The sequence below is a fragment of the Chiloscyllium plagiosum genome, unplaced genomic scaffold, assembly GCF_037043375.1.
Source record: "Chiloscyllium plagiosum isolate Xiang-an unplaced genomic scaffold, Cpla_swu_hap1 HiC_scaffold_39, whole genome shotgun sequence".
Classification (NCBI taxonomy): Eukaryota; Metazoa; Chordata; class Chondrichthyes; order Orectolobiformes; family Hemiscylliidae; genus Chiloscyllium; species Chiloscyllium plagiosum.
The window spans coordinates 39,355,342-39,367,233 of record NW_028270177.1 but is presented as its reverse complement, the minus strand read 5'-3'; positions in this window follow the sequence as shown (position 1 = coordinate 39,367,233).

The window sequence follows — 11,892 nt, the reverse complement described above, 5'->3', positions numbered from 1 at the left end:
CTGAGATTCACACCTCATGCAAGGAACCTTTCCAACTGGAAATACATTGTGGCTGGCACAGCATGTCATTCCCCACCTCTTAACAAAGCACAGTCCCAGAAAATTCACTCTTTTACACATCTCCTAACCTTTGGTCACAGGGACCTGCTGCTCAGCTCTCAGTCTTCATCCATTCAAGGGAATGAGAACAAAACTGAACAGCCACAGTCATTTTCTCATTTGGCTGTTCTGAATCTGCAGAGGACTTGCAATCATTGAGAAGGGATTTATGCATTCTATGGAATTTGCCTTTAACAGCCCATGAACCTTATCATGGCTTTCAAATCCCATGAATGCTTCAACAGTTGGATACAGGTCAAAGAAGCCAGTTAATGAAAGAAAATTGGTTGGAGTCATTGACAGTTCAGTCTGATGTAACGTAACATGAATAACTTATTGATGGATTCAGAGCTCCACCAGGCAGCTTTTATACTGCATTCACAGTGAGACTCTCCAGAGTGTAATGAAGAACTCAAGCCTATGTTAGGGTGGGAGTAATTCAGTCACTGCCTGTTATTGGTAATATCAAAATTGAAAGAATGGTAGATGCTGTAAATCAGAGACAAAAGTCAAAATTGCTGGAAAAACTCAGCAGGTCTGGCTGCATCTGTGGAGAGAAATCAGGGTTAACGTTTCAGGTTAAGTGACTCTTCCTCAGAACTGGGCAACATCAAGAATTTGGTAAAATCAAATTGATTCTAAATGCCAGCTGTGGGGCATTCACATATCACAACCTCAATACAGCATAGGGAGATTTTCAAAGTGTAGGCATCTGTCGGAAAAGGTCAATTGTTTCTTTTTTTTGAACTCTGAGTGGATGGTGACCTTCACTCTGCATTTTACACAAAATTAGAGATGATACTGGCAAAAGGCATTTCTGGGTTTGTACTTCCTTATATTTGTGATATACTTAAAGTTATATTCCCCGTTGCATAAAATGAGGAAGTGAAGTATCACAAACTGTTTGTTATCATTCTCATGAGTGATTTTACAATGCAGTCTTTTATAATCCATCTGACTGATGGATGGTTTTGGATCACTGATTCAATTGATTTATTGAGGCACTGACGAGCAACAGGTACGTCTTCTGGAACCATTAAGAATTACAGTTGAAGAGGTGGCCATTTGGCCCATTATACTTTGCATTAAAGCAATCCAAAATGATCAGAGTACCTGTTCTCTTCTCAGTGCCCTGTATATTATAACTGTTTTCTTGCAAAGTGCAATGTTCCTGACCTCAACTAAATCCAATTGAAATACAGTCCATGCTTTGGCAACCCTGAGTAAATAAATGTTCACAAACTCCCCTCCACGCTTTGTCAAGCAATTTTTGTTTTTGATGACCCGTTGTAACTAAGTCCCAGAGAACGTTCTGTTTGCTTTTAGACTCTTACCAAAAGGCACACGATATTAAAAACCGTCCACCAAACACTGTCTTCATGAAAATCACCCAAGTATTTTGAGTCCTTTATCATAATTCTAAGTTTCCATCTGCATGTCATTCTGTTTGTGCCTTTGGTTTTGATAGCCTTTTGTAAACATCTGAAATAGCCATATAATATGCAGGAGTATATCGGTACAGACAGGACCTTGTGAACCCAGAGGTTTTGGAACAAGGGAGAATGTAAAGCTGGTTCCCTTTGGGAACACGAGGCCACACTGTGTACACGGAGACAGTATGTTCAGGCATCAGCCAGAACAGAACAAACATAAACCCATCCCTTCGAAAAGAAGCTCCATCTGTCAACCAATTGAGTTCAAGTTGTTAATTTGAGAAGTTATCTGTTTAGAAAGGGGAAAATGCACAGCTTGTTTGATAATAAATGGAAAATAAAAAGGTAGAAAATGATGAAAAAAAGTATTTCAGCCACTTTCAGGCCCCCCTGCACCAGGCTCCCACCCTCAGCTACTGTCAATGTGTCTTCTGCTGCATCTAACCCCATCAACATCTCAATATTCTCTCTCATTACAGTTTACCTCTCCTTGGAAGTTAAATATGCTGTTCACCTCAACTACTACCTCTAGTGAGTTTCAACTTTCTCTTCCTGAATTTTTGGCTGAACAACTGCTCTTCCTGCATGAATCAGAAACTTCCTAAATGTCTAAAATACACCACCCTACCCAACACCAAAAAAAAGCAGAACAAAATGGCCACAGAATGCTTAAAGAAATGATAAACGATGGTCACAACCAGCACCATCAATGCAATCGGAATATTTAACGCCAAGGCAGAATGACTGTTATTTTTTCTAAATCTCAATCTCTTAAAAAAGCAAACACTCTGGTTGCAGATACAGACACTTACCAGCAGGTGGCAATAGATCCAACCCCACACAACTGTGAAACAAAATCTTCTCCTTTCTCCAGCACTTAAAACATCAGGAGAATTAAACAGGAAAGACTTCCAAAACATTCAACCAGATGGATCCAAAACACCATGCTTCTATAGATTACCAAAACTATACAAACCAGGGACCCCCTCAGATCCATAGTCTCTCTCCCTAGTACACCAACATACAGAATATCTGAAGAGCTTCATCATAAACTAAAACATCTAATTGAAGATTCACGCCACTCCATTCACTCCACCCAAGAATTCCTGAACACCATCAAAGACACTGAGATAGAAGAGGATGGAATAATGGTCTCCTTTTGACATTACACACTGTTTCACATCAATTAACATCGACTTAGCCAAAGAAACACTGGCATCACTATGAGGAAACTAGGACCACAAACACCAGACAGCACCAACTTCATCAGAAAAGACAACATCCTCAAACTAGTGAACCTGTACCGCACCACCCACTTCCCATTCAACAAAACCTACAAACAAGTCAACAGAACACCTATGGGATCACCAATATCAGGGCTCATAGCGGAAGCAGTAATACAGAGACTTGAACAAGCTGCCCTCCCATCTATCCAACCCAAACTTTGGGTCCACTACATCACAAAACGGAACAAATTAGAGGAAACATACAACAACATCAACAATATCCTGACAGGCACCAAATTCACAAAAGAGGAGGAGAACGACATCAGACTCCCATTCCCAGATGTGACAGTTGAACGGACAGTTCATGGAGAGCTTCAAACCAGCATCTACAGAGAAACAACAAACACTTAACTTCAGCAGCAATCATCCCAACACCCACAAATGGAGCTGCATCAAGACATTATTCAACGAGCTACATCACACTGCAACACCCAAGAACTACAAAAAGCAGAAGAAAAATATCTATACAATGTTTTCAAGAAAGACGGGTACCCAATAAACACAGTCTGCCGATTCCTCAGAAACAAACCCAAACAAGCAGATACACAAAAACTATAGCTGAAAATGTGTTGCTGGAAAAGCGCAGCAGGTCAGGCAGCATCCAAGGAACAGGAGAATCGACGTTTCGAGCATAAGCCCTTACGTTCTGTCAGCAGAAATGACCCTAAGCTTCTGGTTGCCTGCCACCTGAAGAAGGGCTTATGCCCGAAACGTCGATTCTCCTGTTCCTTTGATGCTGCCTGACCTGCTGCGCTTTTCCAGCAACACATTTTCAGCTCTGATCTCCAGCATCTGCAGCCCTCACTTTCTACACAAAAACTATAGCCACATTACCTTACATGAAAGACATATCAGAAATGTCTTCCAGACTATTCAGACCATTGACATCATGGTAGCCCACAAACCTACCACCACATTTAAACAGCAACAATTAAACCTAAAGGATCCAATAGATCCCGCCAGAAAACTAACGTCATTTACAAGATACCATCCACGAACTGAAAAAAAACACTGCATCGAACAAACTAGCAGGAAACTGGCCACCAGGATACATGAACATCAGCTGGCCCCAAAAGACACAACCCACTATCACTAGCTTCTCTACATACAGACAAAGAAGGACACTACTTTGACTGGGTCAACACACACATCCTAGAACAGACGAAACAAAGACACGCACGAGAATTCTTGGAGGCATAGCATTCTGACCAGAACTCGATCAATAAACACATTTATTTAGACCCTATCTATCTTCTCTTTAAAAAAAGAACCGGAAATGACATCACCCACCTTAAGAAACCAAGACCTATATATAGGGAGGCGGGACATACCACCAGCGCTTCACCGGAGACTCTCACTGATGATGTTACCTAGTATGGTGACGAAACATCTGAAAGCAAACCTTCAAACTCAGCAAGCTAACTTACAGACTTAACATCGACCTGGGCTACAAGTCTTCTCAAAAAGCGAGACATTGAGATATCTTTCTATATTTACCCATCAAAATCTTGAGGGCCTCTATTTGGTTATCTCTCAGTTTTCTATTTTCCAGAGGAAAGAGCCCTAACACATTGAAGCCTCCTGATAGGTATCCCATGTTTATATACAACTACCCATCAATATGGATCGTCATCACAATACAGGTCGTTCTGCTATAACGTGTGTTTCATTAATGCAAATTTGTTATAACGTGATTGATGAATTAGGGACACTTTCTATAGCGTGAACTTCTAAAGCATGTATTGTTTATAACACAATTCTGGCCCCATTAGTTTAAATGGTGCTGCTAATATGCAATTTTCTTTTAACACAGGATTGCACGAGATTGGAACTATGTTTTATAGCAGAACTGACTAGTTCCATAGCAGAACTGACTGTACAGTGTTCCGCAGTCAGAGCTTCAAGTTGTATTGAGAACGTGGGTGGCCCTGTCAGGAGATTTCTGTCAACTCTTTCAAAGAGCAATGAAGTGACAGCTGACAGATGCATTGTTTACAATCTAAACCAGCCATTCCGGCTGGCTGCACTAAAGGGAAATTCACTTTTGGTGACTGATTGTGCACAAAGCAGCAATGATAGGCCTTCTTCATAACCTGAAAGAGTCAAACACACACACCTGTCTTGTAGATGGGGATGGAAAGAATACATTTGTTTAAAAGAATGACAAGGGGCAGCACGGTTGCTCAGTGGTTTGCACTGCTACCTCACAGCACCAGGAACCAGGGTTTGATTCCTCCCTTGGGTGACTGCGTGGAGTTTGCACATTCTCCTTGTGTCTGCGTGGATTTCCTTCAGGTGCTCCAGTTTCCTCCCACAGTCTAAAGATGTGCAGGTTAGGTGGATTAACCATGGGCTCTGCAGGTTTACAGGGATAGGATTGGGGGATCGTTACAGATGGCATGCTCTTCAGAGGTTCAGTGTGTACTCGATGGGCCAAATGGCCTTCTTCCACACTGTAGGGATTCTGAGTCTCTGACAATCTGTGCAGCTGAGAGTGTTACAACCAGTCAGCTTTAAAGTTACAGCAACGATCTGCTGTATTGAGGTTTTCAGTATATTGTGTGGGCTCACTGCAGACTAAAGCTGAAGGGAGAACAGTGGGATAATCAGGATAGAACACCATTTCTTAAGTAAGTGTGAGCAGGTACTGGTTTATTATTTTAGTTGATTAGTTTATCAATTTATTTAAAAGCTAATTTTCATTGGTCTAGCAATATCCATTCTCCCATGATACGCCAATTGTTTCACACCAATTGAACTACCTTCCTCCAATTCAACATTAGGAAAACTGAAGTATTCACTTGGCAATCAGAGGCTTACACTTTGTGAGTGAATGTGAAGAGACTTTATTTCACCAGAACTGATGCCAAGGCATGGAAAGAGGGGCCACCCTGATGGACTCTGAAAGACTGTGCTCCATGTGATGTGATGTCACTCTAACACATTTCCTTGCTGAGTGATATATCTGATTGGTTTGGGACTAAAGGCTCACAACATTTGTACAAGTATGATCTGCACTTTACACTGGATCTTATCTGTTACTGTTTCTGCTCAGAGTGAACTGGCACCCTGGGTGGGCGACCTTCTACAACCAATCTCGAGCCGTTTTCCACATACACAGTGAAGAATTCTTTCACATTTGTGAATATTGCACAGTCCTTGCATATCAGTAACAATGCAGTGTCCATGTGTCCATACTACATTGCCAGCTTATTTGTCAATAAACCATTCAAAGATATGAAAGACATCTGCACTACAGCACTATATCATGGTGATCTAAGCTTGTTGTGTGAACTTTTGACCTCAGCAAATTGTGCAATTGAGTTCTGTTTTAAAGATACCAAGTTTGTTAAAATCAATGGTATTGCTGTGGGATCCTGCTGGGCCCAGCTCCCCTGGATAACTTTGTTAGATTCCATGAGAAACGTGTCTTTGATGGGGTGACGCATAACTTTCTCCATCTTGCATATTCTGATGAATAGATGGTGCATTTGTTATATTTGAACAGACAGCAGCATCTAAACATTTTACACTGAGCCCGCTGTAAGATTGGCCTTACCAGCAACCTTGTAACTAAGGCCCAAGCTGTTTGCTCACCGTGTCATTTTGATGCTGAAATAAAGCACATCAAAGCCATTCTACAGGAGAGTGGCTGCTCTGATCAGATCATTTCTTGCTGCATATTGCATGATGACAGGTCCTGGGTCCTGAATCATGCCCAGTCTACCCCTGCTTACCCTGGAAGAATAAGGTATATCAAAGAATTGAGCAATGAGTGAAGCTACTTGTTTCACACTGCTATTATGTAGCAGCAACACTGGGGTGTTCACCACTAACAGAATGCTGCCATCAAACCAAAGCAAATTCTGCCAATCACACACCTCAACAATGTCACACATGAATTCCAGCCCCAGTGTGATGCCAGAAATGTAGGCATCTTAAACATTGGCACATTGTATCAAACAGTATGTCCTTCAGCCAATCACAGGAAGCAAGGCACCAAACGTACCCAGGATTCCTGAGGAAGGGCTCTTGCTGAAACATCGATTCCCCTGCTCCTTGGATGCTGCCTGACTTGCTGTGCTTTTCCAGCATCACTCTCGACACCAACCATACCCAACCAGCTGAGCTTACAAAACACACAAGGTATTCAACATTAGATATGATTCTGCAATTAGACTATATTTACTTGGTAATCCTGCACATGCAAACAATTACAGAGACAATCAATGTATGATTGTCAGTTGGGCTTGCAGTGAGTCAGCCTACCTGCTCTGAAATTTAAACAAAGCTTAGCAGTTAACTGTCAAGCATCACTTGCTCGTGCATTTTCCAAGGTGACACCTCCAGCTATCACAGCCTACATGTCAACTAATCAGCATTCTCCGTCATGCAGTATAAATGTTGGTTTGCCCGTCAAATCGGTATTCTTGCAAAATGTCTGATCAGTGCAAATTCCCGCCTCAGGTCTGTGTGGAGTTTGCATATTCTCCCCGTGTCTGCGTGGGTTTCCTCCGGTTGCTCCGGTTTCCTCCCACGGTCCAAAAATGTGCAGGTCAGGTGAATTGGCCATGCTAGTGTTAGGTGAAGGGGTAAATGTAGGGGAATGGGCCTGGGTGGGTTGCTGTTCGGAGGGTTCAGCTGCTTCATCAATAACCTGCCCTCCATCATAAGGTGAGAAGTGGAGATGTTTGCTGAGGGTTTACACAATGTTCAGCGCTATTTGTGATTCCTCAGATACCGAAGCAGTCCATGTCCAAATGCAACAGGAGTGGGACAATATCCTGCAAGAGCACCTCAGATGATAGGAATACTGCAGTCAGTAACTCACCTCCTGACTTCCCAAAGCCCATCCACCATCTACAAGCCACAAGTCGGAGTGTCATGGAATACTCCCCACCTGCCTGGATGGGTGCAGCTCCAACAGGACTCAAGAAGCTTGACAGCATCCAGGCCAAAGTAGGCTGCTTGGTGGGCATCACAGCCACAAACATCCATTTCCCCCACCACAGTGCTCAGTAGCAGCAGTGGGTACTGCCTACAAGATGCACTGCAGAAATTCATCAAATATCCTCAGACAGCACCTTCCAAACCCACAGCCACTTCCATCTGGAAGGACAAGGGCAGCAGATACATGGGAACACCACTATCTTCAAGTTCCCCTTCAACCCACTCACCATCCTGACTTGGAAATATATTGCCATTGTCATTGGGTCAAAATCCTGGAATTCTCTCCCCAATGGCAATGTAGATCAAACTACAGCAGGTGAACTGAAGCTCACCACCACCTTCTTGAGGGCAACTAGGGACAGGCACTTATTGCTGGTCAGCCAGCAACGCCCACATCCCACAAATGAATAAAGAATAAAGCTTAAGCGCAATGTCTCGTTTTTACTATTTGTAACCTTACACTACACACTGGATGGCAAGGTGGCTGAGTGGTTAGCACTGCAGCCTCACGACACCAGGACTCGGATTCTATTCTACTCTCGGGAAACTGTCTGTGTGGAGTTTGCACATTCTCCCGGTGTCTGCCTGGGTTTCCTCCAGGTACTTCCAGTTTCCTCTCACAGTCCAAAGTTGTGCGGGTTACGTGGATTGGCTGTGGGAAATGCAGTGTTACAGGGATGGGGTGGGAATGTGTGGAATGCTTGTAGGGATTCTATGATTCCATTAGAGTCAATGGTGGTGTAACAAATGGACTTTAAACTGAATTTGTGAAATTGAAAGATTGTAGATTGTAGCTTGTAAATGACTGGGAAAAGCAGAATTAGTGCCAAAAGTTGTTGTTCAAAGAAAAGGTGGAGTCACAGGTCAACAGGATAGTGAAGAAGGCTTTTGGTATGCTTGCCTTTATTGGTCAGTGCATCGAGTATAGAATCGTAGAATCCCGACAGTGTGGAAACAGGCCCTTCGGCCCAACAAGACCACACCGACCCTCCGAAGAGTAACCCACCCAGACCCATTTCCCTACCCTATTATCCAATATTTACCCCTGACTAATGCACCTCACCTACCCATCCCTGAACACTATGGGCAATTTAGAATGGCCAATTTACCTAACCTGCACATCTCTCGACTGTGGGAGGGACCCAGAGCTCCCAGAGGAAACTCATCCTGCGGTGTCATGTTGCAACTGATTAGGACGTTGGTTAGGACATTTTTGAAATGCTATGTTCAATTCTGATGTCCCTGCTTTCGTAAAATGTTGTGACACTTGAAAAAGCACAAAAACCTTTACAAGGATGTTGCCAAGTTTGGAGAGCTTGAGCTATAGAGAGCGCGCGAGTGCACTAAACTATTTTCCCTGGAGCGTTGAAGTTTGAGGGATGACCTTATAGAAGTTTATAAAATCATGAGGGCATGGATAGAGTAAATATACAAAGTGTTTTTTCCCAGGGTGAGGGAGTCTAAAACTGGAAGGCATAGATTGAAGGTGAGAGGGAAAAGATTTAAAAGCGACTTGAGGGGAAGCTTTTTTATGCAAAGGGTGATACTTGTATTGAAAGAGCTTCCAAAAGACATGGTGGAGGCTGGAACAATTACAACATTTAAAAGGAATCTGGATAGGTATATAAATAGGAAGGGTTCAGAGGGTTATTGGCCAAATGCTGGCAAATGGAACAGATTAACTGAGAATATCTGGTCAACATGGATGAGTTGGACCAAAGGCTCTGTTTCCATGCTGAACAACTCTAATATACTTAAAAAGGTGAGGGAAAATTGAAAGTGGTTGTGAGCTGAAATTGTTGAACTCGACGTTGAGTACAAAAAGTTGTGACGTATCTCACCAAAAGATGAGGGACCATTCCTTCAGCTTCATTAGAACAGTGTGGAGGGTGGAAGTCAGAGTGGGAGTGGAGTGGAGTCTTAAAGTGACAGGCGACAAGAAGCTCAGGGTCATGCTTGTGAGTTTGGTCGAGGTGTTATTCGATCTTGGTATGGTCTCTCCAATGGAACAGAGACCGCGGCATGAGCAGCTTACATATTGGCATGGCCCAGTTAATAATGCTCTTGTTAGGAACACTCTTGCCTTTAGGTCAAAAGTTTAGAGGTTCCAATTCCATCCTAGAGCATCAGCACAAAGATCTGAGCAGACACTATGATGTGGCACTGAGAAAGTGCTACGCCACTGGAAATTTGATCTTTTGGATCAGGTGGATATAGAAAATCCCATGGCACATCATAAAGCAGCAGAGATATCCCTCACTCTAATCACAGGAAAGAGCAAATTATCTGATGATTGTCACGTTGCTGTTTGTGTCAGGTTGCTGTGTGCAAATTGCCTCCCATGTTTTCCATATTACAAGTTTCTTCAAAAGGTGCTGAATTAGCAGTGAGGTCGTTGGGACGCTCTGGGGTTGCACTGTAAATTTGTGTCTCTCTTTCCAAGCTCACATCTACCTCATTCATTTAATAAGAGACCAGAAATCACCAGATGTAGAACAGTTTACTGCACATGAACAGCATTGCTATTCTCTGTCCATGTCTATCCAAATTTAGCTTTCAGACTTTTGCTCAAAAACTGACGACAGAGAAGGTTGTCTTTTCCACATTGATTCTCACAAGCAAATCACCAACTGTTGCATACAAACGGTTCCAGCCGGACTGTTCATGGTATTAACAAAACTGAGGCAAGGTTTCGTCTCCCTTTGCCATTGTTATTTGCAACTCAGCACCGCAGGGGTGGGTGAGATTGATGCAAAGCCCAAGCAAAATCAGTGAATCAGGAAACTCTCGTGATTGTTTCTGGTTACTTTGTCATAGGCAAACTGATGGCCCTCGTGGTCTGTGTGTACAGAGATGGATGAGAATGGATCATATGGTTTAGCTGGCATTTGGTGTTCCTGGCTAGTTTTCTTCCTGTTTTTCCAATGTACTGCTTGTTGCAAGAGATTTTGTATACCACATTGCTCTGACATGTTGGGGGTATGGGGTCCTTTGCAAGTCTGCAAGTAGTTGGCATGGTGTGGCTGCTGGTTGCTGTGCTACATAATACCCAGTGGCTGTAACAGCCACATACTTAATTTTTAATGTGCTCTTCCCATAGGGTAAGGTGGCCAGTATGTTGATTGACACAGTGTCTTCTTGGTATTGACTGTTGGACAGGCAGCAGCAAATGAAGCTGATGGAGTATTCGTTGTGAGCAAAGACTTTGTGGAAGTGTTCTTCCTCTTCCTTGTGCAGTTCTTGTGTGTTGCAGTGTGTCACAGCTCAGTTACATAGTTACATTCCTGAAGAAGGGCTTATGCCCGAAACGTCGATTCTCCTGTTCCTTGGATGCTGCCTGACCTGCTGCGCTTTTCCAGCAACACATTTTCAGCTCTGATCTCCAGCATCTGCAGTCCTCACTTTCTCCTCAGTTACATAGTGTCCTGGCATAGCTCCGTTTGTAGACTTTGGGGTGGTTCCTGTTGTAGTTGAGGATCCGGTCTGTGTGGGTGGGTTTCCTGGATACTTTGGTTGTAAATCCCCCATTGGCCATCGGTTCTACCATGACATCTAGGAAAGGGAGTTGGTTGTAGTTCTCTCTTCCTTGGTAAATGTAATCCCTGTGAGTATACTGTTCATGAGGTGGTGTGTTTCCTCTCGTCTTGAACATTTGATGATAACAAGTAGGTCGCCCACAAAACTCATATCCACAGTTTCAGTTGGATTGGGGAAGGGCTGTGTTTTGAAGTCTTTACATGACTATGACAGAGTAACCATTCTTGGACGAGCCAGCCAGAGATACCCAAGAGAGTTCTTGGAAATCTGGTTTTCTACCAAACAGGCCATCAACAAACACACAGACCCAGAGAACAAACCGCTACAGAGAAGAGCCAGAAATGACACTCACTCCAAATGACTGCACCACAGAAAAGCCAAATGGGACAGAACAACAGCGTTACACAGAAATCACAATGATGATGTTACCCAGCATGGTAATGAAACATCTGCATGATAACCCAGCAACTCGGTGAGCTAACCAAATACCTCATCCACAACCCGAGCTACAGATCTTCATGAAAACCTTAAAAACCATAGAATCAGTCAGCTTCATTCAACAATTGGTATCATCAACCTTCTCTCCT